Source organism: Ahaetulla prasina, chromosome 5 (assembly GCF_028640845.1).
Source record: "Ahaetulla prasina isolate Xishuangbanna chromosome 5, ASM2864084v1, whole genome shotgun sequence".
Lineage (NCBI taxonomy): Eukaryota > Metazoa > Chordata > Lepidosauria > Squamata > Colubridae > Ahaetulla > Ahaetulla prasina.
This window is the reverse complement of record NC_080543.1, coordinates 136,936,901-136,960,949: the sequence shown is the minus strand read 5'-3', so window position 1 is coordinate 136,960,949 and position 24,049 is coordinate 136,936,901. Positions and strand designations below refer to the sequence as shown.

Here is a 24,049-nt window from a genome sequence, read left to right as displayed (position 1 = left end):
CCTTGCAGGCATTCAGCATACAACAAGAAAAAGGTTAGCCAACACTGCCCTATGCAATTTCTGACAGATGGCAGTCCAGTCTCTTCTTGAAAGTCTCCAGGGATGAAGCTCCCACAACTTCCGAAGGCAACTTCTGTCCCATGGGTTGATTGTTCTCACAGTTGGGAAATGTCTCCTTATTTCCAGGTTGAATCTCTCCTTGATCAGTTTCCATCCATTCTTCCTTGTTTGGCCTTCAGGTGCCTTGGAGAATAGCTTGACCCCCAATTCCTCTCTGTGGCAGCCCCTGAAGATATTGGAAGATTGCTATCCTGTCTCCCCTGGTCCTTCTCTTCCCTAGACTAGCCAGGCCCAGTTCCTGCAATGGTCATCGTTATGTTTTATCCTCCAGTCCCTTCATCATCCCGGTTGCTGTTCTCTGCACTCTTTCCAGAGTCTCAACATCTTTTTTTATAGTGTGGTGACCAAAACTGGATGCAGTACTCTAGGTGTGGCCTTACTAAGGCTTTACCTCCCTTGATCTTGATTGTATCCCTCTGTTAATGCAATTTAGGATTGGGTTGGCTTTTCTGGCTGCCGCCACACACTGTTGGCTCATGTTTAATTGGTTGTCCACTAAGACTCCAAGATCCCTACTGTAGAAATTTCAATCAATCGATCGATGATTCCTCATTAGCTGAATTATGTGGATTTGGGATCTCAGTAGTTTAATATTTCAATATTGTTCAACGGCTCCATAGTTAAGGACTTGGATGACACGATAGTGCGAACGTTGATCAAATTGAAATGAGAAGTGATTTGGAGCGGCAGGATGAAATTTAACAGAGACAGATGTAAGTCTTTGCTTAGAAAAAAATCAAAATCAAAGAATTAGAGACGCTAAGGGCTTTGATGGCCGCGGTGATCCATTGATCCCAGATCTATCATCCTCCTTTCTCCACGAGTGATGCTGGCAATCCAGGTATTGAGAAATAAAATAAAATAAAATGAGTTGGAAGGGCCTCTGGTGGCTCAGCAGACTAAGTCTGTCTGTTATTAACACAGCTGCTTGCAATTACTGCAGGTTCAAGTCCCACCAGGCCCAAGGTTGACTCAGCCTTCCATCCTTTATAAGGTAGGTAAAATGAGGACCCAGATTGTTGGGGGCAATAAAAGTTGACTTTGTATATAATATACAAATGGATGAAGACTATTGCTTAACATAGTGTAAGCCGCCCTGAGTCTTCGGAGAAGGGCGGGATATAAATTCAAATAATAATAATAATAATAAAATCTAGTCTGCTCAAGCAGGAGACCCTATAGACCATCTCTGACAGATGGGTTTTCCCTTCTTCTAACTGGAGAAAAACCAGACCCCTTGATTCCCCGCCCTCCGTTGTATGTAAAGCTTCTCTCCATCATAGGCAGTTTTATCCTGTTTGCTGCTGCTTTGATAATGGCTCATTGTAGGGTTGGCGTTTGATTGATTTTTCATACCGTGAGCTGCTTAGACAGCTAACTGGCTGAAAAGTGCATAATAAAGGATGGAAAATACATGGAGGCAGAGGAAATGAACCGAGGTTTAATTTTCTTGTCTAGGTTTCCCGAGGCTGCTGTTGGAAATAAGCGTATACAGTAGATACAGGTAGTTCTTGGCTTACAACTGTTTGTTTAGTGACCGTTCCAAGTTACAACGGCACTGAAAAAGGGGACTTATGGCCATTTTTCACACCTATGACTTTACGACATCCCCCATGCCACGTGATCCAAATTCAGAATGCTTGGCAACTGGCATGTACTTATGACAGTGGCAGTGTCCCGGGGTCACGTGATCCCCTTTGGCGACCGTCTGATGAGCAAAGTCAAGGGGGAAGCCTGATTCACTTAACAACCGTGTGACTAAGCGAAGAATGGCAGCGGTTCACTTAACAACTGTGGCAAGAAAGGTCGTAAAATGGGGCAAAACTCACAACAACTGTCTCGCTTAGCAACAGAAATTTGGGGCCCAATTGCAGTTGAATTTCGCCTACCTATCATCTCTCTCTCTCTTTCTCTCTCTCTATTTTATCTCTCTCTCTCTCCCCCACTCTCTCTATTTCTCTCTCTCTCCCTCTCTTTCTCTCTCCCTCTCTGTCTCCCTCTCCCTCTCCTCCCCTCTTTCTCTATTTGTATCTCTCTCCCTCCTCTCTTATTTCTCTTCTCTCCCCTCTCTCTGTCTCTCTCTCTCCCCTCTCTCTCTCCCTCTCTCCCTCTCTTCTCTCTCTCTCCCTCCTCTCTCTCTCTCTCTCTCTCTCTCTCTCTCTCTCTCCCCTCCCTCTCTCTCTCTCCTCCTCTCTCTCTCTCTCTCCCTCTCTCCCTCTCTCCCCTCCCTCTCTCCCTCCTCTCTCTCTCCCTCCTTCTCTCTCTCCCCTCTCCTCCTCTCTCTCTCTAATTCTCTCTCTCTCCCTCCTCCTCTCTCTCTCCTCTCTCTCTCTCCCTCCTCCTCTCTCTCTCCCCCTCTCCCTCCTCTCTCTCTCTCTCTCTCTCTCCTCTTCCTCCTCTCCCTCTCTCCCCTCCCTCCCTCTCTCTCTCCCTCCTCCTCTCCTCTCCCTCTCTCTCCCCTCTCCCCTCCCTCTCTCTCTCTCTCTCCCTCCTCTCTCTCTCCTCCTTCTCTCTCTCTCCCTCTCCCCTCCCTCTCTCTCTCTCTCCTCTCTCTCCTCTCCCCTCCTCTCCCTCTCCCCCTCCCCATCTCTCCCCCTCCCTCTGTCTCTCTCTCCCTCCCTCCTCTCTCTCCCTCCTTCTCTCTCTCTCTCCCCCTCTCCCTCCCTCCCTCTCTCTCTCCTCCTCTCTCTCCTCCCCTCTCCCTCTCCCCTCCCCATCTCTCCCCTCCCTCTGTCTCTCTCTCCTCCCTCCTCTCTCTCCCTCCTTCTCTCTCTCTCCCCTCTCCTCCTCCTCTCTCTCTCTAATTCTCTCTCCCCTCTTCCCTCCTCTCCCTCTCCCTCTCTCTCTCCTCCTTCTCTCTCCCCTATCTACCCATCTCTCTCTCTCTCTCTCCTCTCTCCTCTCTCTCTCTACCTCTCTCTCCCCTCTCTCCCCTCCCTCTCCTCTCTCTCCCTCCCTCTGTCTCTCTCTCTTCTCTCTCTCTCTATCTACCCTCCTCTCTATTGCTATCTCTATCTCTCTCTCTCTCTCTCCTCTCCCTCCTCTCTCTCTCCCTCCTCTCTCTCTCCCCTCTCCTCTCCCTCCTCTCTCCCTCCCTCTGTCTCTCTCTCTCCCTCCTTCTCTCTCTCTCTCCTCTCCTCTCTCCCTCTCCTCTCTCTCCTCTCCTCTCTCTCTCTCCCCTCTCCTCTCTCTCCCCATCTCTCCCTCTCTCTCTCTCTCTCCCTCCTCCTCTCTCTCTCTCCTCTCTCTCCCTCTCTCCCTCCTCTCCTCTCTCCCTCCTCCTCTCTCTCTCTCCCTCTCCCCTCCCTCTCCCTCCTCTCTCTCTCCCCTCCCCATCTCTCCCCTCCTCCTCTGTCTCTCTCTCCTCTCTCTCCCTCCTTCTCTCTCTCTCCCTCCCTCCTCTCTCTCTCCCTCCTCTCTCTCCTCTCCCCTCTCCCTCTCCCCTCCCCATCTCTCCCTCCTCTCTCTCTCTCTCCCTCCTCCTCTCTCTCCTCCTCTCTCTCTCTCTCCCTCTCCCTCCTCTCTCTCTCTCCTCCTCTCTCCTCCTCTCCCTCCTCTCTCTCCCCTCCCCATCTCTCCCTCCCTCTGTCTCTCTCTCTCTCCTCCTCCTCTCTCTTCCTCTCTCTCTCTCTCTCCCTCCTCCTCTCTTTCTCTCTAATTCTCTCCTCTCTCCCTCCCTCTCCCTCTCCTCTCTCTCCCTCCTTCTCTCTCCCCTATCTACCCATCTCTCTCTCTCTCTCTCTCCTCTCTCTCTCTCTCTACCTCTCTCCCTCTTCCCTCCCTCTCCCTCTCCCTCTCTCTCCCCCTCCCTCTGTCTCTCTCTCTTTCTCCCTCTCTCTATCTACCCCTCCTCTCTATTGCTATCTCTATCTCTCTATCTCTAAGCATTCTGATTTTTGCCTTTTTGTGGGACCAAGCCAAAGAACAGACAAAACCAACACTGTCTGTGTGTGCTCGTTCATCCAAATAAATTGGTTAGCGAGCCAACCCATGCCCCCACAGCGCCTGTGTATAATAACACAAACACACTTCCCCACAACCCCGCATCCTGCAGCCACTGTTGTAAACATACCCGGAGGTGGGGAAAATGGTAATAATGAGAATCGCCTCGTAGCACATTCTCTCAGTCTTTACAGGGGCATCTCTCATTCAAGACAATATGTTGAATTTCACGGCGGTTCGGGGGGGAAAAATCCTTGACATTAATAACCGTAGAAATGAAAGATTATTCACACTTTACTTAACTCTGCCGTATTGTTTTAAATTAGTTTCTGTTCTTTTGGGAAATGTTAATATAAACGTCCTTTCGCGATATATAATATAAAGGATCTTAAATTTAAGCTTAGGGCATCGGTGACCCGTCAGAACTACAAAACCCAGTGGCTTGAACATGCTGGCTGAGGCTGATAGGAGACAGAGTCCAATTACAGGTAATCCTCAACTTGCAACCGCAATTGAGCCCAACATTCCTGTTGCTAAGTAAGGCATTTGTTAAGTGTGTTTTACAACCTTTCTTATCACACTTGTTACGTGAATCACTGCAATTGTTCACTTAGTGACATGGTTGTTAAGTGAATCTGGCTTTCTTGTTGACTTTGCTTGTCAGAAGGTTGCAAAAGGGGGAATCACGTGACCCTGCAACCGTCATAAGTACATGCCAGTTGCCAAGCCTCTGAATTCTGATCACATGATCGCGGGGATATTGCAATGGTCGTAAGTACAGTTGTAACACAGTCGTAAGTCATTTTTTTGAGTGCCGTTGTAACTTTGAACTGTCGCTATATGAACGGTTGTAAGTCGAGGAGTACCTGTACACCTAAAAGGCCACTTTTAGGTTTCTCTTCACCTTCTCAGCGTTGCCATGGGCGTTTCCACCAAATCTTGTAAAGTTCAGATATTTTTAACTTACTGTTTCAAGATTAGCAATGTAGGAATTATTTCTCTGCAGGGACTCTTGCTCGGTTTTGATCCGCAGGTAAATCACCTCACATAGGTTTTTTAAAATTATTATTATTATTTATGGTGATTATTTCCACTTCACAGAAGATAGATTGCTGTGAAAACAACAGACTGTGTTGTTTTCAACACAGTATTTCTTGTGTTTCTGCAAAAATAAGATGGTGTTATTTTCTTTTGGGCCCCAAAATAAGCCCTAGGGCTTATTTTCAGGATTGCCTTCTTTTTTTTCCATGTATGGGAGGCCCACTGAACTCAGCTAGCTGTTTTGCCAACTGTTTCTTGTGGTGGCTGCTTAACTCCAACAACTGCTTCCTGTTGGGGCCCTAAGGAGCCCGGGTGGGCAGGCGAGGAGTGGGGGGGAGGGGAGGGGGGAGTAGAGGCTGGCGAGGGACCCCTTGACGTGAGTGAGATGTAGTTGGCCACACCCACTTAGGTACATGACCAAGTGGGCGTGGTCACTCGGTCATGTGAATATAATTTTATAGACAAACAAACATACAATAGGGCCATCTGGTGGCTCAGACTGCCAAGACAGTCTGTTATTAACACAGCTGCTTGCAATTACTGCAGGTTCAAGCCCCACCAGGCCCAAGGTTGACTCAGCCTTCCATCCTTTATAAGGTAGGTAAAATGAGGACCCAGATTGTTGGGGGGGCAATAAGTTGACTTTGTATATAATATACAAATGGATGAAGACTATTGCTAACATAGTGTAAGCTGCCCTGAGTCTTCGGAGAAGGGCGGGATATAAATGTAAATAAAATTAAAAAAAACAATACATAATCATTCAGTGTATCACCTAGGTCTTTCTTCTGTGTCTTCCTCTTCTTACTTCTCCTATCATACATTTATTATATCATTTTCTTATTCACTATTCAAACATTTATCTATATCTCTTCTCTAATTATAAATTAATTCTTCTCTTCTCTAATTATAAAATTGTCTCCATACCTTATAATATTCCGACTCCTCTCTCTCTTTAATTATCAAAGTCAATCTATTCATTTCTGCACAAGCTAATATTTTCTTAATTATTTCCTCTTCTGAAGGGACTTTTTCTGCTTTCCATCTTTGCACAAATACTATCCTTCCTGCAGTTATTACATGTATAATCAAATATATCTTTTCTTTGCTAATTTTCTCTGGTAAGATACCCAGTAGGAACACCTCAGGTTTTAACTCTATATGTTGTTCAAGAATTTCTTCTAACCATGTTTTAATTTTAACCCAATAGTTCCTCGCTTCTGGGCATGTCCACCACATAGATCCAGGAATCTTTTGGCATTTCCAATATTTAGCTGATTTATCATTAAACATTTTAGCCAATTTTTCAGGTGGCATATGCCATCTATAATACATTTTATATTGATTCTCTTTATATGCCTTGGACATTGTTAACTTATAATTCCTCTCCCATAATTGCTGCCATTTGTCTAATTCAATTGAATATCCAATTTTTTTTGCCCAAGCTATCATTGTTTCCTTTATTTGCTCTTCTTCCAATTCAGTTCCTGTGAGTGTCCTAAAATAGGTCTTAGTTTTGGGGAAATAGTGTATACAATATCTGTTATTTTTTTAAAAAATGGTTTGCTGTTTGCTTTGACACACTTTTAAATAGCAGTGAGAAGATTAAAAGTTTTTGACAAGCAGCTTTTTTTAAAAAAGAAAAGCATCTCCTAGAAGCATTTATGCAAAACTTCGGAGCCCTTCCTTTGCAGCGGTAAAAAAAAGTCGATGCACACATTAATCTGGGCTGCTGTCAGATGCCTGATGATCTCCTCTGTCCACCTCGAAGGAAATAATTGAAAGAGATGTCTTGTGAATTCCATCTCGGAAAAGATTACCTTGTTATACAACGTTTTAATCTATTAAAAAACTCACAACAAATATAGGGAGCATTGATTGGTCTTTCTGGTATGCTACGTTCTCCTTGAAGGACCACAAAGGCACTATTGGATCTCTGTGTAACAGATTAAGAGAGTTGGAAGGGACCTTGTAGGTCATCTAGTCCAACCCCCTAGCAGGAGACCCTACATCATTTCTGACAGATGGGTGACAGTCCAGTCTCTTCTCGAAAGCTTTCTGTGATGAACCTCCCACAACTTCTGAAGGCAACTTCTGTTCCATGGGTGGATTGTTTTCACTGTCAGAAAATTCCTCCTTATTTCTAGGTTGAATCTCTCCTTGATCAGTTATCGCCCATGATTCCTTATCTGGCCTTCGGGTGCTTTGGAAAATAGTTTCAAGCGTTCCATCCGACACATCTAATGTGATAAAGTTTCCAATCCTAGAGAGCTGATGGTCTTTTATTTTGGAGTTTAGTAAATATCCTGATATGGTTTCTCCGTTTTTAATTCAATGGGAAATAAGATGTTGTGGTCCACCAGCAGCCTGTGGAGCTGGCAATGGGGTCATACAGCGATGAGGCTGAGGAAGATCATGGGCCAGTCCTGGAGGCCAGGGAAGGCCCGGATGAAGGCTCTGCATCGGAGGTAGAGGTAGGGCCAGGGCCATCGGGGAGTGATGTGCGGACTCTGGAGCCTCCAGAGCCTGAGAGTAGTGAGGCAGAGGAACAGGAGGAGCCTGTTCCTAATGCACGCATGAGAAGAGCTGCCAGAAGGCAAGAGCAGCTCAAGCAAAGAGGACGACTCGGGAGTAGGACCAAGAGATGATTGGCTCCTCCCATAAGGCTTAAAAGACCAGCAACGGCATTTGGGCTCTTTGCCGGAAAACAATGTTGATAGCTTTGTCTTGCTGCATTTGTTTCTTATCGGCGTCTTCTACTTTTGACCTTTTGCCAAGAAAGGCCTTTGGCAGTTTGCCTAATTAAGACCAAGGTTGGTGAAAAGACTGAGGAATTGTGTTGGGAGGAATTTGCTTTGATTTAGTTTGGACTATGCTGAGAATGAGTTAATTCTCAGCTGTTGTAACAAACAAAAAAGTTTGTTTGTTTTTAAACTGACTGAGTTTTCTACTACCTACTTGGGTATGAGCACAACATAAGGTTCCTTGTTGTATATAGCTCATTGTGTGGACAATATCTGTAATTCCATAACCTTTTCTTTCTTTTACAATACAGGAGCTGCAAGGAAACAGAAAACCACAATAACGCAGCCCTTGCTCATTAAATGTACCTGCTTCGTTGGAATCCCATGAAAAACAGAAAATAGGAGAGAAGGTAAAATATTTTACAATTTTATCTTGACAGGAACCTTTTAAGGGCCATGTGTGCTTTTCAAACTGAATACACGGTGTACTTTTGTGTACCAGGAGAATATCCCTGCTTAATGAGGAAGGGGTATGTTAATGTAGAATACATTCTGGACTAAAAATAGTTTTGAGGGCAGAAAGAGATTTTGCAGCTTCACAATAAAATATACCAACAACGCGATACATAAATAGTTGGGTAGTTTATCCATTTTATTATTATTTTTTTGCTATCTTTACAATATGTAGATGATTCAGAACTGTGGTTGTTATTCAGTCATTTGGTCACTTCTAAATCTTCATGACCTCGAATCAATCAGCATAGAGCTAGAAAGGACCTTGGAGGTCATCTAGTCCAACCCCCTGCTTCAGCCATTTGATGGGGATCTTTTGTCCAGGACTAGATATTATAACCACTTTTCTGAATTCTCACGTTCCTGCTCAGAATATCAGTAATGGCATCTGGACCCGTTCTTTCAACTTTTCTTAAATTGCCTTTAATTTTTCCCTTCACCTTTTATGTAACTATTGTATGTAAATATGTAAGATTTACCTTAATTATTAATCCTTCCAGTGAGCAATCTGAAAAGATTTATTTCATTGGGGACTGGGTCATGATGTCTTCAGGCAGCCCAAAATATTCCAACAGTTGTAGCCATCACTACAAATTCAGAGGTAGTCAAACTTTTTTTGAAAGTCCAACTTTCACAGCTATTTGTGACATCTGAGTCGTCAATATACCCTTGAAGAGACATAGCATTGCGGTCGGTATGTTATCTCTGCATATAAACAGAACAAGAAGATCTAGAGACACGCTGAACAAATGGGGCTATCCAGTAGCTTCTGACCTGTGCGATTGTGATGAATCGCACACAAAAACATCTATGTATAGCTGTTCTTTGTGCCCAGATCAGTATACCCTTGAGGACTTTATGGCAACGTAATGGAATCAGAGGCGGTTCGTAGTGGAAATCGTGGGTGGGCCAGCCCACCTGCCCCAGCTCCAAGTCATGCTATTTAGGAACATTTTTGAGGCCGGGCGCATGCATGAAAGGCACACACTGCAGCAAATCACATGTGCAAAAGGCTGGGCGTATGTGCGCGTACTCACATTTGCGACCCGGTAAGGAAAGTAAGTAAATACCACTGCTGGATGGAATGCAATTAACGTTGCTGATTTCTGGGCAAATTATGTTTAATTTGTACATATTTTAATTTTGAATTTTATATTTTAAATCTTATCTCCCATAGTAGGCCTTATTTTTTTATTATTTCTTTTTGTCACAACAGTATACACAAACAATTGTCATAGATAAAACAACATATCTTGAAGAAATATATATATATATATATATATATAAAGTAAAAAAATATGCAATAACTATCTTAATTTGATATAATGAAGAGAACAATAGGACAGGAACGGTAGGCACATTTGTGCTCTTATGCACGCCCCTTATAGTCCTCTTAGGAATGGGGTGAGGTCAATAGTAGACAGTTTTTGGTTGAAGATTTTGGGATTTTGAATAGAGACTATGGAGTCAGGTAATGAGTTCCAAGCATTAACAACTCTGTTGCAGAAGTCATATTATCTGCAATCAAGTTTGAAGCGGTTGACATTTAGCTTGAATCTATTTTTTGCTCTTGTATTATTGCGACTGAAGCTGAAGTAGTCTTTTATAGGAAGGATATTGCAATAGATGATTTTGTGTGTTAAACGCAGATCATGTCAAAGTCGACGGAGTTGTAAGTTTTCTAATCCCAGGATTTCAAGTCTGTTGGTATAAGGTATTTGGTTGTTTTCGGAGGAGTGAAGAACTCTTCTAGTAAAATATTTCTGGACGCGTTCTATTGTATTTATGTCAGAGATGTGGTATGGGTTCCAGAAGGATGAGCTGTATTCAAGAATAGGTCTGTCAAATGTTTTGTATGTGTATGTATGTTTTGTATTTTAATTGTGATGCTTCTGACCCAAATAAACCAACCAACTTGAATAGTCGGGGTCTTTCTCAGGTGACTCTTCTTTCGTGATTGTAGTTGCTATCTCTGTGAATTTTCGAACCTAGGAAAACAAAGTTTGAGTATTATTACTTCGACTCCTCCTTCAACTTTCACTGGAAGTTGAACTAAACCTGTTTTTTGGAGGAAGATGAAGAAGAAGAAGTAGTTATCCGTTCAGTCATGTCTGACTCTTGGTGACTTTATGGGCCAGGTCTCTCTATATCTTGTGATCTTGTGCTTCATCTTAGAGGGTTTTTTTGAGAGTCTGGTTGGTGGCAGCTTTGATGTCGTCCATCCGCCATGTTCTTTGGCCATCTGATTTCCTTTTACCACTAATTCTTCCCAATTGCTTTCTCCAGTGAATTACCCATATTTTTCGGGGCATATGACGCTCCGGAATATAAGATGAATATTAGCTTTTGGGGAGGAAAAAAAAAAAAAATTCTGCCTCTGCCTGCCAGCATCCATCAGCATTCATCTGGCTAGCATCTTGTAGCAAATAGTAAACAGCCTGGTCAGTTTCAGCATGTTATCGCAGCCTGGTTTAGCATGAACAGCTGATTGGCGTTGGATCAGCCTCCTGGAATACCACCAATCAGCTGTTGCAGGTTGCAGGGATCGCCACAGCCCATCTCTACCTGCACGTGTTGCGTTTTTGGCCTCTGCCCGTCACATTTTTGGCCCCAGCGTGTTGCATTTTTGGCTTCCGCATGTCATGTTTTTGGCCTCCGCACACTCTGTTTTAGACCCATTCCAGGCTGCTGGGATTGCCACAGCACATTGCCGTTGATCGCCTCCTCCGTGCGTCACGTTTTCAGCCTCTGTGCATGATGTTTTTGGTCTCCATACACCCTGTTTTTGGCCTCCATGCATCCCATTTTTGGCTGGTGGGGATCAGCTGGTTCCAGGCGCCACAACATTCAATGCATAAGATGCCCCACAATTTTCATCCACTTTTAGGGGGAGGAAAGATGTATCTTGTACCGCAAAAAGTATGCTACATGTTGGTTCCATGGTTAGAATGCAACATTGCAGGCTGCCTCTGCCCACCTGCCAGGAGTTCGATTCTGACAAGCTCAAGGTTGGCTCAGCCTTCCATCCTTCCGAAGTTGGTCAAACAAGGACCCAGATAGTTGGGGGCAAGAGACCGACTCTGTAAACTGCTTAGAGAGGGCTGTAAGGCACTGTGAAGCAGTAGATAAGTTTAAGTGCTCCTGCTATTGCTATTCCCCCACATAACATGGCCAAAATGAATGAGAGAGTTTCCTCATTTTGCCTTCCTTTGACACACCTGGTGTGGTATGCCCTCCAGGACTTGCCTGTTGGGTCACCACAGCTCAAGCGTGTCAATTTTCTTCCCCATCTTGCTTTAAGTTCCAACTTTTGCAACTAATTTTTCCAGTCGCTTCAGCCACTGTTCTTTTTTTCTTTTCATATCTACCTGCAAACCATGCGTGGTCCTTGAACTGCATTATCCTGTAAAACTTAAACACGTTTGCTGGTATTTCACGAATGCCTGAAGCTTTGCTGTGGGCTGTTAACCCTACTTTCTGCCTTTACAAGAGCCGCTAAGAAATCTTTCAGCAGCTCTTTGGAAAACAATGGCTTTATTCATGTTTTAATCTACCTTTTCTTATCTCCTGGTCTCTTTCATTCTGTCTGTTCGGTGTCCAAATTCTGCGTAGCCGCAATGACAACTAAGCGAGGTATGATGGAAATACGGCTATTGTTCTACCAATGTGTAGCCTTTTACAAATTCGCTTGTAATTTGTTTAAATAAACATCCATCTACCTTGTAAAACAATACTTGAAGCTTTGTTGTTGGAAATATTTTTGAGGAAGTACTTAATTTCATTTTCTGGAATGTCTGGCTTGGTTTCATGACCAAACCTTTGTTTGTAACATCGATTTTGGGATCTTTTAGTATACAAGTAGTTATTGAGATAATTGTTCTCACTGTCAGGTAATTTCTTCTTAGTTGTTGCTTCTCTCCTTGATTGGTTTTCATCCATTGCTTTTTGTCCTACTTTCAGGTGCTTTGAAGAATAGCTTGACTCCCTCTTCTTTTTGGCAACCTCTGAGATATTGGAACACTGCTATCATGTCTCCCTTCCTTCTTTTCTCTAGTTCTTCTTTTCATTAAACTAGACATACTCAGTTCCAGGAACTGTTCTTCGTATGTTTTAGCCTCCAGTCCCCTAATCATCTTGGTTGCTCTTCTCTGCACTCTTTCCAGAGTCTCAACATCTTTTTCACTATATGGTGACCAAAACTGGATACAGGATTCTAGGTATGGTCTTACTAAGGGCTTTATAGAGTGGTACTAATACTTCACGTGATCTTGATTCTATCCCTCTGTTAATGCAATTTAGGATTGCATTGGCTTTTTTAGCTGCTGTCGCACACGGCTGGCTCACATTTAAGTGATTGTCCATTAGGACTCTAAGATCTCCTTCACAGTTACTATTATTGAGCCTTGTATCACCTATTATTGTCACTGAAGTCCATATAGAATAGAATAGAATAGAATTTTATTGGCCAAATGTGATTGGACACACAAGGAATTTGTCTTGGTGCATATGCTCTCAGTGTACATAAAAGAAAAGATACGTTCATCAAGGTACAACATTTACAACACAAATGATGTCTTCTGCCCCCTTTGCAGATCTCCAAGCTTGATAGAGCCAAACATTTTCATAAATTGACAAAAATCTATATTTTAAGACATGAGCAAGTGTATTCAGCAATATTCAAAGCTAGAAACAGATTCCTGTTTACTACACTTAAACTCTAAGCCTTCTCAAGATTTCAAAGGGGTTAAACACCCTCTAAACAGGTGTAGTGACTGAGACCCAAGTAGTGATTATCAAACACAATTCAGTCCTGAACAAACTTATTTTATTAATAAGAGAATTAATTCATTCTCAGCTGACTCCAAAACAAATTCTTCATGAACAGTCCTTCGGCCTTATCACCAACCTATGTTGTCTTTGGCAACCTGCCAAAGGCTTTTCTTGGCAAAAACTCCACAAAGTTCAAGAGTCACTGACAAGAAGCAATGGAATCAATGTTGCTTTTCCACAAAGAACCCAACGGCTCATTGCTGCTCCTTTAAGCCTTATGGGAGGGGCCAATCATCTTCTGGCCTTACTCCTGAGTTGTCCTTTTTGCTTCAGCTGCTTTTGCCTTCTGGCAGCTCTTCTCATGCACGCACTAGGAACAGGCTCCTCCTGTTCCTCTACCTCTCTGCTGTCTGCCTCTGGAGGCTCTGGAGTCCGTGCATTGCTCCCAGATGGCCCTGGCCCCATCTCTGCCTCCGATGCGGAGCCTGTTCCGGGCCTTCCCCTGACTCCAGGACTGACCCATTGTCCTCCCCAGCTTCCTCACTGTCTGACTCCGCTGCCAGGTCCGCAGCCTGCTGGTGGACCAAGACAATAGGCCCAAACATGACATTTCCCTCCCCCTTCTAGTTCCACAAGAATCAGACATTAAAAAAGACTAAACAGAAGTGAACAATAAAGTTGAAAACCTGTTGATGGAGATCCAAGATCCCTCTCCCAGTTACTGCTCTTGACCTAAGTTTCACCCAATCTGGGATAGTAAGTATACCGAAATAGAAATAGTAATTTTGATACCTTCTGGTTAGAATCTGTCTCAGTGAATATGATCTATCTCGGAGAATGATTCTTATTATTTAGCATCTCCTTTTCCTTGCAATTGAGGATTCCTTGCATTATAAAATAAATTTGTTGAAGTGTTGGCCAGCCGGCGTGGTCCAGAGCTATGGTAAAATTCATTGAGTTGCAAATTATGTGGTTTTCTATGTTTGCAGTTGTGCTAAAGGTTCGACTCTTTTCTTTTTTTCCTTTGCAGATATGTTGGGGCTGTCATTTCTGGGATGCAAAAATTCAGACAGATGGCAGGGGGTAAAAAAAGAATACAAAAAACTTGTACTCGTGGATATCTAAAGATTATCTAAATATTTCCAGCCCAGATGTAGCAACCCTAGGAAATACAACAAATGTTTATGGAAATTCTCAGTCATCCAGGTCATGGTTGTTCCAAAGGTGCTTTTTCAAAAGGCAAATGGATTCAACTTTGTTTTCCCTTGAAGACGTTTCACTTCTCATCCAGGAAGCTTCTTCAGTTTTGATTGAGTTTTATATTTATATTCCTTGCAGACAGCTGGTCATTTGCATTCTTTCAGAGGGTTGTTGAGGCCACTTGGAGGTTTATCTTTGTCCTCAGGGTCACCTGAGTGGTGCAGATGGGTGTGGAGCCTTCTTGGAACCACTGAAAGGACTGTGTTGTAGACTAGAGATAGATGGCGTTGTGTTCCTCCCCTTCTGTTGAGATACATAGTTTAGTTTTGACATAATAATGGCCTCTTTGACCCCTCTTTCAAGCCAGTTGTCCTCCACTAAGGTAGAATCTTGTCCACCCCAAGGATAAAACACCCAGGCACAAACGGAGCATTGTGATATATGCAGTAGAATGCATTGAGCCGTGTGCAGTTCTGTACTTTGGAGAAACAAAACAGCCACTTCATGAACGCGTGGCACAACATAGGAGAACAAAAAATCCGCCAGGATCGGATTCAGCAATCCATCTGCATTTAAAAGACAAAAGCCACTCTTTTAAAGATGACAACGTCCACATTCTGGACCGAGAGGACCGCTAGTTTGAAAGTGGGGTCAAAGAGGCCATTATGTCAAAACTGAACAGCCCTCTTTCAACAGAGTGGGAGGGATACAACACCACCTCCCCCCTGTTTACAACGCAGTCCTCTCAGAAGTTCCAAGAAGGTTCCACACCCATTTGTGCTTCTCAGGTGACCTTGAGGATACAGATAAACCTCCAAGTGGCCTCAATGACTCTCAGAAAGACCAGGTGACTTCAAGGAACATAAACCCATCCTCCACCATTCAGTCAGAACTGAAGAAACTTCTTGTATGAGAGAGTGAAATGTCTTCATGGAAAAAAAAATACAGTTGCTTTTTTGGATAACTATTGTAAATCCATCTCTATTCTATTCTATTTTTTTTTTCTGGTAAATAAATTGTTATTCCCATAGATGCCATCTCTGGCCCTTTTCATGCGAGAAGAACTGTGGTGCATGACATGAGGGTTCCCGAATTGCTCCATCTCATCTGGTCATACATTCCTTTTCTTTGCCTTTCTGGGTTTTTTTGTTGCTTTGCGTTGCTGGTGAAACAGGGGAAATGCAAGTTCATAGCGTACTATTCGTTCCGCCAGGAAATTTCCCTTGGCTTTTAAAATTTTCTTTGGAATAGGTCATGTTCTTCACAATGCAACATGCTAGTCGGATGCGCAGTGTTGTGCTGCGGATACGTGATGTGCAATTCTGCACTAAGTTACAATGGGAGAAAGCGAAGGCTCTCCATCCTGCGTTGTGCGTGTGCAGCTGCTGGGGATTTGACTGGCACTTGGTACAAAACAGCATTCCCGTTTTTTTTCCTCCCCTGTTTGTTCAAATTACTGATAAAGGAAACTCAAGAGAAAAAGCCAAACGGCTTTGAATGCTAGCCTGCAGCGTGGCTAATTGCTCTGTGTACCACCGTGTGTGTTTGTTCCCTCCTCCATCATTAGTCGATAAGAAAGGGGAACATTTTTGAAAACCCAGAAAGAATATTGCTGCCCCCCCTGAATTCTAGATTTCACTTTAGAGCACAGAGCAGGTTATGTTGCTGTAGGAAACATACGAAGAATGGTTGCGGGATTTGGGTTTGGCCAATCTAGAGAAAAGAAGGACTAGGGGGGAACATGATAGCAGCCTTCCAATATATGAGGGGTTCCATACAAAGAAGAGGGAGTCAAGCTATCAGATTAAAAAATATCAATTAGTTTTTGAGTGAAGTTAGGAATTGCTATGTATTAGAGTTTAAGAAAGAAGGGAATTGATAGTGTGATGGTGTGATGGTGTGAAATGGAATATGTTTTATGTTATATTTTAGATTATGTTTGTTAGTTACAATATCCTGTATTCTGTTCTGGGAAGTCTGGGGGGGGGAATGTGGGGGGGGGAAGGGGAAGATTATAAATTGATTGATTGCCATTGTACAGGAATAATGGTAGAATTAAACAAGTTGGAATGGGGTAAAGTCGGGACTGCTCGGTAACCACTCCCGAAGGGAAAGGGTAAGGAAAGAGGAGTCAAGCTATCAGATTAAAAATATCAATTAGTTTTTGAGTGAAGTTAGGAATTGCTATGTATTAGAGTTTAAGAAAGAAGGGAATTGATAGTGTGATGGTGTGATGGTGTGAAATGGAATATGTTTTATGTTATATTTTAGATTATGTTTGTTAGTTACAATATCCTGTATTCTGTTCTGGGAAGTCTGGGGGAATGTGGGGGAAGGGAAGATTATAAAGTGATTGATTGCCATTGTACAGGAATAATGGTAGAATTAAACAAGTTGGAATGGGGTAAAGTCGGGACTGCTCGGTAACCACTCCCGAAGGGAAAGGGTAAGGAAAGAGGAGTAAAGAAGGAAGAAAGTAGGTAGGCAGGTAGGTAGATAGGAAAGAAGGGAGGGAGAAGAAAGGATAGGAGGAGAAGAAGGAGGAGAAGATAGAGGGTTAGAAAGGATGGTAGTGAGAAGTGGGAAAGAGGAGGGGAAGTAGGAAAGCGAGGAGAAGGATGGTGGGGAAAGTCGAAGAAGGATGAGAAGAGTAGAAAGGATTAAGGGAGGGAGTGGCGGTCGAGCAGCCCTGATGGAGTATAATTTGAATATAGGATCGATTGTTGGATAAGTGATTGTATTGTACACTGGTCAAATTGTGGGAATTATTATGGAAAATAAAAAAAAATTTGCTTTGCAAAGTGAAGAAACAAGCGATGGAAACTAATCCAGGAGAGAAGCAACCTGGAATTAAGGAGAAATTTCCTGACATTGAGAACAATTAACCATTTGAACAGCTTGCCTCCAGAAATAGTGGGCACTCCATCACTGGAGGTTTTTAAGAAGAGACTGGACAGTCACTTGTCTGAAATGGTATAGGGTCTCCTGCTTGAGCAGGGGGTTGCACTAGAAGACCTCCAAAGTCCCTTCCTGCTCTATTCTGATTGATTGATTGATTGACATGCAGCTAAATCAATCTATTATTTTGTTATTCTTGTTAATTAATCAGTGGAACAGCTTGCCTCCAGAAGTTGTGGGGCTCCATCACTGAAGGCTTTTAAGAAGAGATTGGACAGCCATCTGTCTGAAATGGTATAGGGTCTCCTGCTTGGGCAGGGGGTTGGACTAGAAGACCTCCAAGGTCCCTTCCAACTCTGTTATTCAGAACATTCTAATAATAAGCCGCCATATGTAATATATTCAAGTTACGATATACAACGGCTTGGTGGGCGTGGTGTGGCTTAGTGGGTGTGGCTTGGTGGGTATGGCAGGGGAAGGGTACTGCAAAATCCCCATTCCCTTCCCACTCCTGGGGGAAGGCTATTGCAAAATTTCCATTCTCACCCCACTCTGGGGCCATCCAGAGGTGGTATCTACCAGTTCTCCGAGCTACTCAAAATTTCCGCTATCGGTTCTCCAGAACCTGTCAAAACCTGCTGAATTTCACCCTAGATAGAATAGAATAGAATAGAATAGAATAGAATAGAATAGAATAGAATAGAATAGAATTTTTTTATTGGCCAAATGTAATTGGACACACAAGGAATTTGTCTTGGTGCATATGCTCTCAGAGTACATAAAAGAAAAGATACCTTCATCAAGAATCATAAGGTACAACACTTAATGATAGTCATAGGCTACAATTAAGCAATCATGAAACAATCAATATCAGTATAAATCGTAAGGATACAAGCAACAAAGTTATAGTCATAATTGGAAGGAGATGGGTGATGGGAACGATGAGAAGATTAATAGTAGTGCAGATTTAGTAAATAGTTTGACAGTGTTGAGGGAATTATTTGTTTAGCAGAGTGATGGCCTTCGGGAAGAAACTGTTCTTGTGTCTAGTTGTTCTGGTGTGCAGTGCTCTATAGCGTCGTTTTGAGGGTAGGAGTTGAAACAGTTTATGTCCAGGATGTGAGGGATCTGTAAATATTTTCACGGCCCTCTTCTTGATTCATGCAGCATACAGGTCCTCAATGGAAGGCAGGTTGGTAGCAATTATTTTTTCTGCAGTTCTAATTATCCTCTGAAGTCTGTGTTTTTCTTGTTGGGTTGCAGAACCGAACCAGACAGTTATAGAGGTGCAAGTGACAGACTCAATAATTCCTCTGTAGAATTCCTCTGTATGTGTAGATGAGTGGGATGGATGGATGGAAGATAGAGAGATAGGGAGAGTCTAGTCCATCTAGATAGCTAGATGGAAAGACATCCCAACCTATTCTCCCTCCCCTCCTTCAAGGTTTATAACTCTCTCCAATCTTGAAACAAACAAACAATGCTATAAAACATCCGGTGATACATAGGGCGGTTTTGTTTTACCTTAGCTGCCAATTTGTGATTTATTGGTGATATAATCATGGGAAGTCACAAGGTTAAGTTGGGCAGCCCTATAAATCGGAAGCCACCAAATAAATCACATGAAATGAAAAGGTTGAACAGATTCTTTCCTTCACTCTAATTAAAGAGTGAAGGAAAGTGTTTGGTGATTGCTGCAGAAGATGTGCTTTGTTGGTGTGGGGATTTTGTTTCCTCCTTCATCCTCTGTCATTTGATTATCTGGACAGAGTATGTGAGCATTGGGGAAGTCAGTGCGCACCGAAAAGGTTTCCCAACACTGACTTAGAACAACCACGTTTTCTTAAATTCAAATGCAATAAAGAATTGGGAGCAGGTCTCAAATCATTTAGAGCTCAATTTTCTACATTTGAGTTTTTTTCCTAAAGATTTCACTCTTGCTCAAGTTCACCTAATGCTGTATCATCTTTTTTTGGTAAATTTTTTATTTTATTTTATACTCAAACAAACACATAATACATCAATCGTTCCATGTGTCATCTCGGTTTTTTTTCAGTGACTTCTTCTTGTTACTCCTCCTATCTTCATTTTCTCTCAATCTATTACAACATCTCTCCTAAAATACAATACTTACCATTCTCTTATATAGCTATTGATTTATTTATCTATATCTCTTTTCTAACCAATGATAAAATTGACCCCTTATCTTAAAATATTCTGTATCCTCTCTTTCTTTCATTATCAAATATAATCTGTTCGTTTCTGCACAATCTAGAATTTTCTTAATTACTTCCCCTTCCAAGGGGATTTTCTCTGCTTTATCATTTAGGGTTTTAAGACTTCTTTTGTATGTGTGTGTGTGTGTGTGTGTGCTTTCAAATTAATCTTGACTCCTGGCAGCTGCTTGGAATAGTCCCTCCAGTTTTCTTGGCAAAGTTATTCACAAACTGGCTGCTTCTTTCTAGGACTGACAGAGAATGACTGGCTCAAAAGTTATTCAGCTACCTTTGTATCTAACGCAGGACTAGAATTCCCAACCGCCTGGTTTTTAGCCTGGCTCCTTAACCACTAAACCAATTTGGCTCTTTTTTTTCCTTTTTCTTTTTTTACAGCATTTGGATATCAGATAATATAAAGTATTCAGAAAGCACTTCTATTTAAGAGTTATTTCTCAGCCAAGACAGAAAGAAAATATATATAGTATGTAGTATATATATATCCCTAAAGAAATACAATACAGGCAGGAAAGCTGAAGGGAGTTAGCGTGATTGATGGCAAAGGGTTTATCAGACATTTGGATCGCCTTCCCCCCCCTAAGAAAACAGCCAATAAGAACATCTCACATCAGAAATCCATCAGCCTGCAAGGCCCTTTATATTTGGCAGCTGTCAAGTACGATCAAAATAGCAAAATTCATACAGGCTTCCTTTAACTCCAAGAATTAAGTCAGTGTTTCTCCATCTCAGCAACCAGCTGGGGAATTCTAGAAAGCAGAAGTCAACACACATCTTAAAAGTTGCTGAGGTTGAGAAATACTGAATTAAGCATTGCATTAGTGAATCAGGGGTCCAGGGTTGGTAACCCTCCAGCTCTCCTTTACAAATGTGTTGGTTAAGATGGGGTCTCTTCAAAACTTTTGAATCTCTTCTTCCCAGAGCATTTGCATGGTGGACGTAGAGTGTGTTTATTTGATCAACCTGGAATGGGGTTGTTGTGTCTGCGTCGTCCCCCCCCGAGCCGGGCCCCCTGCCAGAAAATGACTTGGAAAGTGAGGGGGGGAAGGGCCTTCAGGATTTACCTCTGGAGCACCGGCTTCCCTGGCTCAGCTCCAGGAGTCAGAGGCAAGCCAGGTGGAGGAGATAATGAGGCCTCTGTCCCCTGACTCTTTCCCCCCCAGGCCACGCCTTCAGACCCGGCTGATGGCAATCAGGCCTGGCTGGACCCTAGGTTTCGTAGGCAGGAGAGGCGGGAACAACAGAAGCTGGGGTGGGGCAGGCCTAGGAAGTGCTGAGTCATGGAGCCACACCCCACAGGATATAAAAGCAGCAACGGCTGCTATACCACTTCATGATGAGCAAATCAACTGCTTAGAGGGAGAGAATTAGATCTGAAGTACTGTTTGTTCCTGGTTTCCTGGATGACTCATCAGCATCAAGAGAGATAACAGAGTCACTTGGGAGACGCTCGCTAGTTTGCTGCCAGAGCTGATAGTTGCCGGCTAATTAAGTCATTGCTCGTGTCTCCCAGACTGCGGAGGGGGACAGAACAGGGGTCTCCTGTCTTCTGATTGTTCTAGAATACTTCGTTTTTCTTTTGTCAGCCTTGGTGCAGTCTCTTATAGCAAATTCTTCCACGATCTTCGAAAATCGATAGGAGGTAAAAATTACAAGCTTGCTTATGGTTTCATTCCTTTGGGATCCACCTTATCCTTCTGAGAAAATTGCCCGGCCAGAGAAGAATCTCAGGAAGAATTGCTCCTCCTCACTGAAAATATGAGGCCATGAGACGATGTGGGAAAAAGACAGGCAGAGCCTGAGGGTGGAGTCAAGAGAGTAATCAGACTGGAATCATTCTGTTACCACAAAGGGTCTAACTCCAATCCCTCTTGAATTCTGTTGACTCTTATTTAGTGCCGATTTAGTGCAGACCATTGATGATGATGATGATATTATCCATTCAGTTGTGTCCAAGTCTTGGTTGCTTTTCTGGCCCAGAGCTCTCCCCGTCTTCTGATCTTGCGCTACTTCTTGGAGTTGTTCTGTGCTCTGGTTGGTTTCAGCTTTGATGATATCCAGGCATTGTGTTCTTTGGCATTCTGGTTTCCTTTTACCACGTTTTCACTTCTCATCCAAGAAGCTTCTCCAGTTCTGACTGACGTGGGGGAGGATGGATGGATTTATATTCCTTGCAGTCATTTGGTTGTTAGCATTCCCTCTGAGTGTCATTGAGGCCATGTGGAGGTTTATCTGCGCCCCCAGGGTCACCTGCATAGTGCAAATGGATGTGGAAGCTTCTTGGAACTTTAGAAAGGACTGAGTTGTTAACAGGAGGTAGGAAGACTGCAAGAAATATACACCCTTCCATCATCCACCATCTAAATTGCATTAACAGAGGGATTAACATAATCAAGATCATGTGAGGTATTAATACCACTCTATAAAGCCTTAGTAAGACCACGCCTAGAATATTGCATCCAGTTTTGGTTGCCACGATGTAAAAAAAGATGTGGAGACTCTAGAAAAAGTGCAGAGAAGAGCAACCAAGAGGATTAGGGGACTGGAGGCTAAAACACATGAAGAACGGTTGCAGGAACTAGTTTAATGAAAAGAAGGACTAGGGGAGACATGATAGCAGTGTTCCAATATCTCAGGGGCTGCCACAAGGAAGAGGGAGTCAAACTATTCTCCAAAGCATCTGAGGGCAGGACAAGAAGCAACGGGTGGAGACTAATCAAGGAGAGATTCAATCTAGAAATAAGGAGGAATTTTCTGACAGTGAGAACAATCAATCGATGGAACAGAAGTTGTAGGAGCTTCATCCCTGGAGCTTTCAAGAAGAGATTGGACTGTCATCTGTCAGAAATGGTGTAGGGCAGGGGTCTCCAACCTTGGTCTCTTTAAGACTTGTGGACTTCAACTCCTAGAGTTCCTCAGCCAGGTTTGCTTTGCTGGCTGAGGAACTCTGCTTTGCTGGCTGAGGGACTCTGGGAGTTGAAGTCCATAAGTCTTAAAGGGACCAAGGTTGGAGACCCTTGGTGTAGGGTCTCCTGCTTGGGCATGGGGTTGAACTAGATGACCTACAAAATTCCTTCCAACTCTGTTATTCTGTTATATAATCAGAACTGAAGAAGCTTCTTGGATGAGAAAGTGAAATGTCTTCAAAGTAAAACGAAGTCAAGTGGCCTTTTGAAAAAACACTTTTGGGACATGGGATGGAGTGATGCTATTGTCCTACAATCAGAGGTTTACTCTGAGGCAAACCTGAATGTAAAGTCTCCTCTGAGTTAAACACCACCTAGGTAACTTCATGGAGGTGGCCACATCAATTTCTCAGCAATAATGTGGAATTCACCTTATTGTCATCTTCCAGGGTAAAAATATGGACAATCTAGGCCAGGGGTCTCCAACTTTGGTCCCTTTAAGACTTGTGGACTTCAACTCCCAGAATCCCTCAGCCAGCAAAGCAAACCTGGCTGAGGAACTCTAGGAGTTGAAGTCCAAAGTCTTAAAGGGACCAAGGTTGGAGACCCCTGATCTAGAGTTCCTGTTTTGCTTTTCAACCTACTGAATACAAACCTAACATCACACTAGCAGAAGCAGCTGGGATACCTTAACAGTCAGATTTATTTGCCTTTCAATTCCTTTCAAAGAGAAGTTGAATCAATCAACTGGTTCAAATCCCTGAGACAATTTGGGCCCCGGAATAGTTTTTCCTATAGTCTGAAAAAGATGCATTTGTGGAAAAAGGATGGGGAGATTTATACACAGTGGCTGATTCTGTTTCAAACCCCCTGTCTGTCTTTATTATGTCTCCTGTAAATACTTCCCCTTTTCTTCTTCTTCCTCCCCCTTTCCATCAATAAGCCAGGACCTCCTGCAGAAATCAAGCTGTCTTCCATTCATATTTCTTATCTGAGCTAACAGCCGTTTTTGGGGAAGGACAGAGAAGGCAGAGAAGGCAGTTCCTGTTCAAAACGATTTCCCCAGACAAAACTGGTTAACTGAGAACCAACAAGGGATGATCTGGAGAGCAGTAACCCAAAAACGAATCTCTGGAGTCTTTTAAACCTGGCTGAGCTGGTGGGACTCTGGAGACCTCTGGAAGTTTCAGCAAATGGCAGTTTGTTCCCGGAAAGAGGGGTGGAGAAAGAGAGGGTGGATTACTGCAGGAAAAGCTGCTCGTAGACCAGGCGTTCCCACAATGTGTAGACCAGTTGGAAATGGTAGAATGCTTTAAATGTATAATTTAATGTTTGTCATTATTGCACGGATTATTGTTAGATGAAAAACATCACAAATAGCTGTTAAATGATATAAGCTTTTCTTTTTTTCTTTTTTTATGCTTTTAATGTAAAAAAGTTCAATAAAGTTTTTTTAAAAAAAGAAATATCTGGGACCTGACAGATACAATATTTAGTGATAGCCATAGGCTACTAAATAAACAACCAACATAAATCTTAGTAGTGATGGGTTGTATGCTAAAATAAAGCCAGGTCATGGCACATACTTGAAAATAAATCAGGAAGACTGTAATTGGGGAGTGTGTCTGGCAAGAACAAAGAATGCTTATCCACAGGAACTATGCATGTGTAAATCTTGTAA

General features: G+C 42.9%; 1 protein-coding gene across 9 annotated transcripts in view; it reads left to right on the top strand.

The window, feature by feature from the left end:
• ENOX1 (ecto-NOX disulfide-thiol exchanger 1) overlaps positions 1-24,049 on the top strand; it is a 550,463-nt gene that overhangs the window by 282,420 nt on the left and 243,994 nt on the right. For all 9 annotated transcript variants that reach the window (XM_058185666.1, XM_058185657.1, XM_058185665.1 and 6 more), the window contains one exon: positions 8,159-8,257. The gene's annotated coding sequence lies outside the window, so the exon portion shown is untranslated. The remainder of the gene's footprint in view (positions 1-8,158; positions 8,258-24,049) is intronic.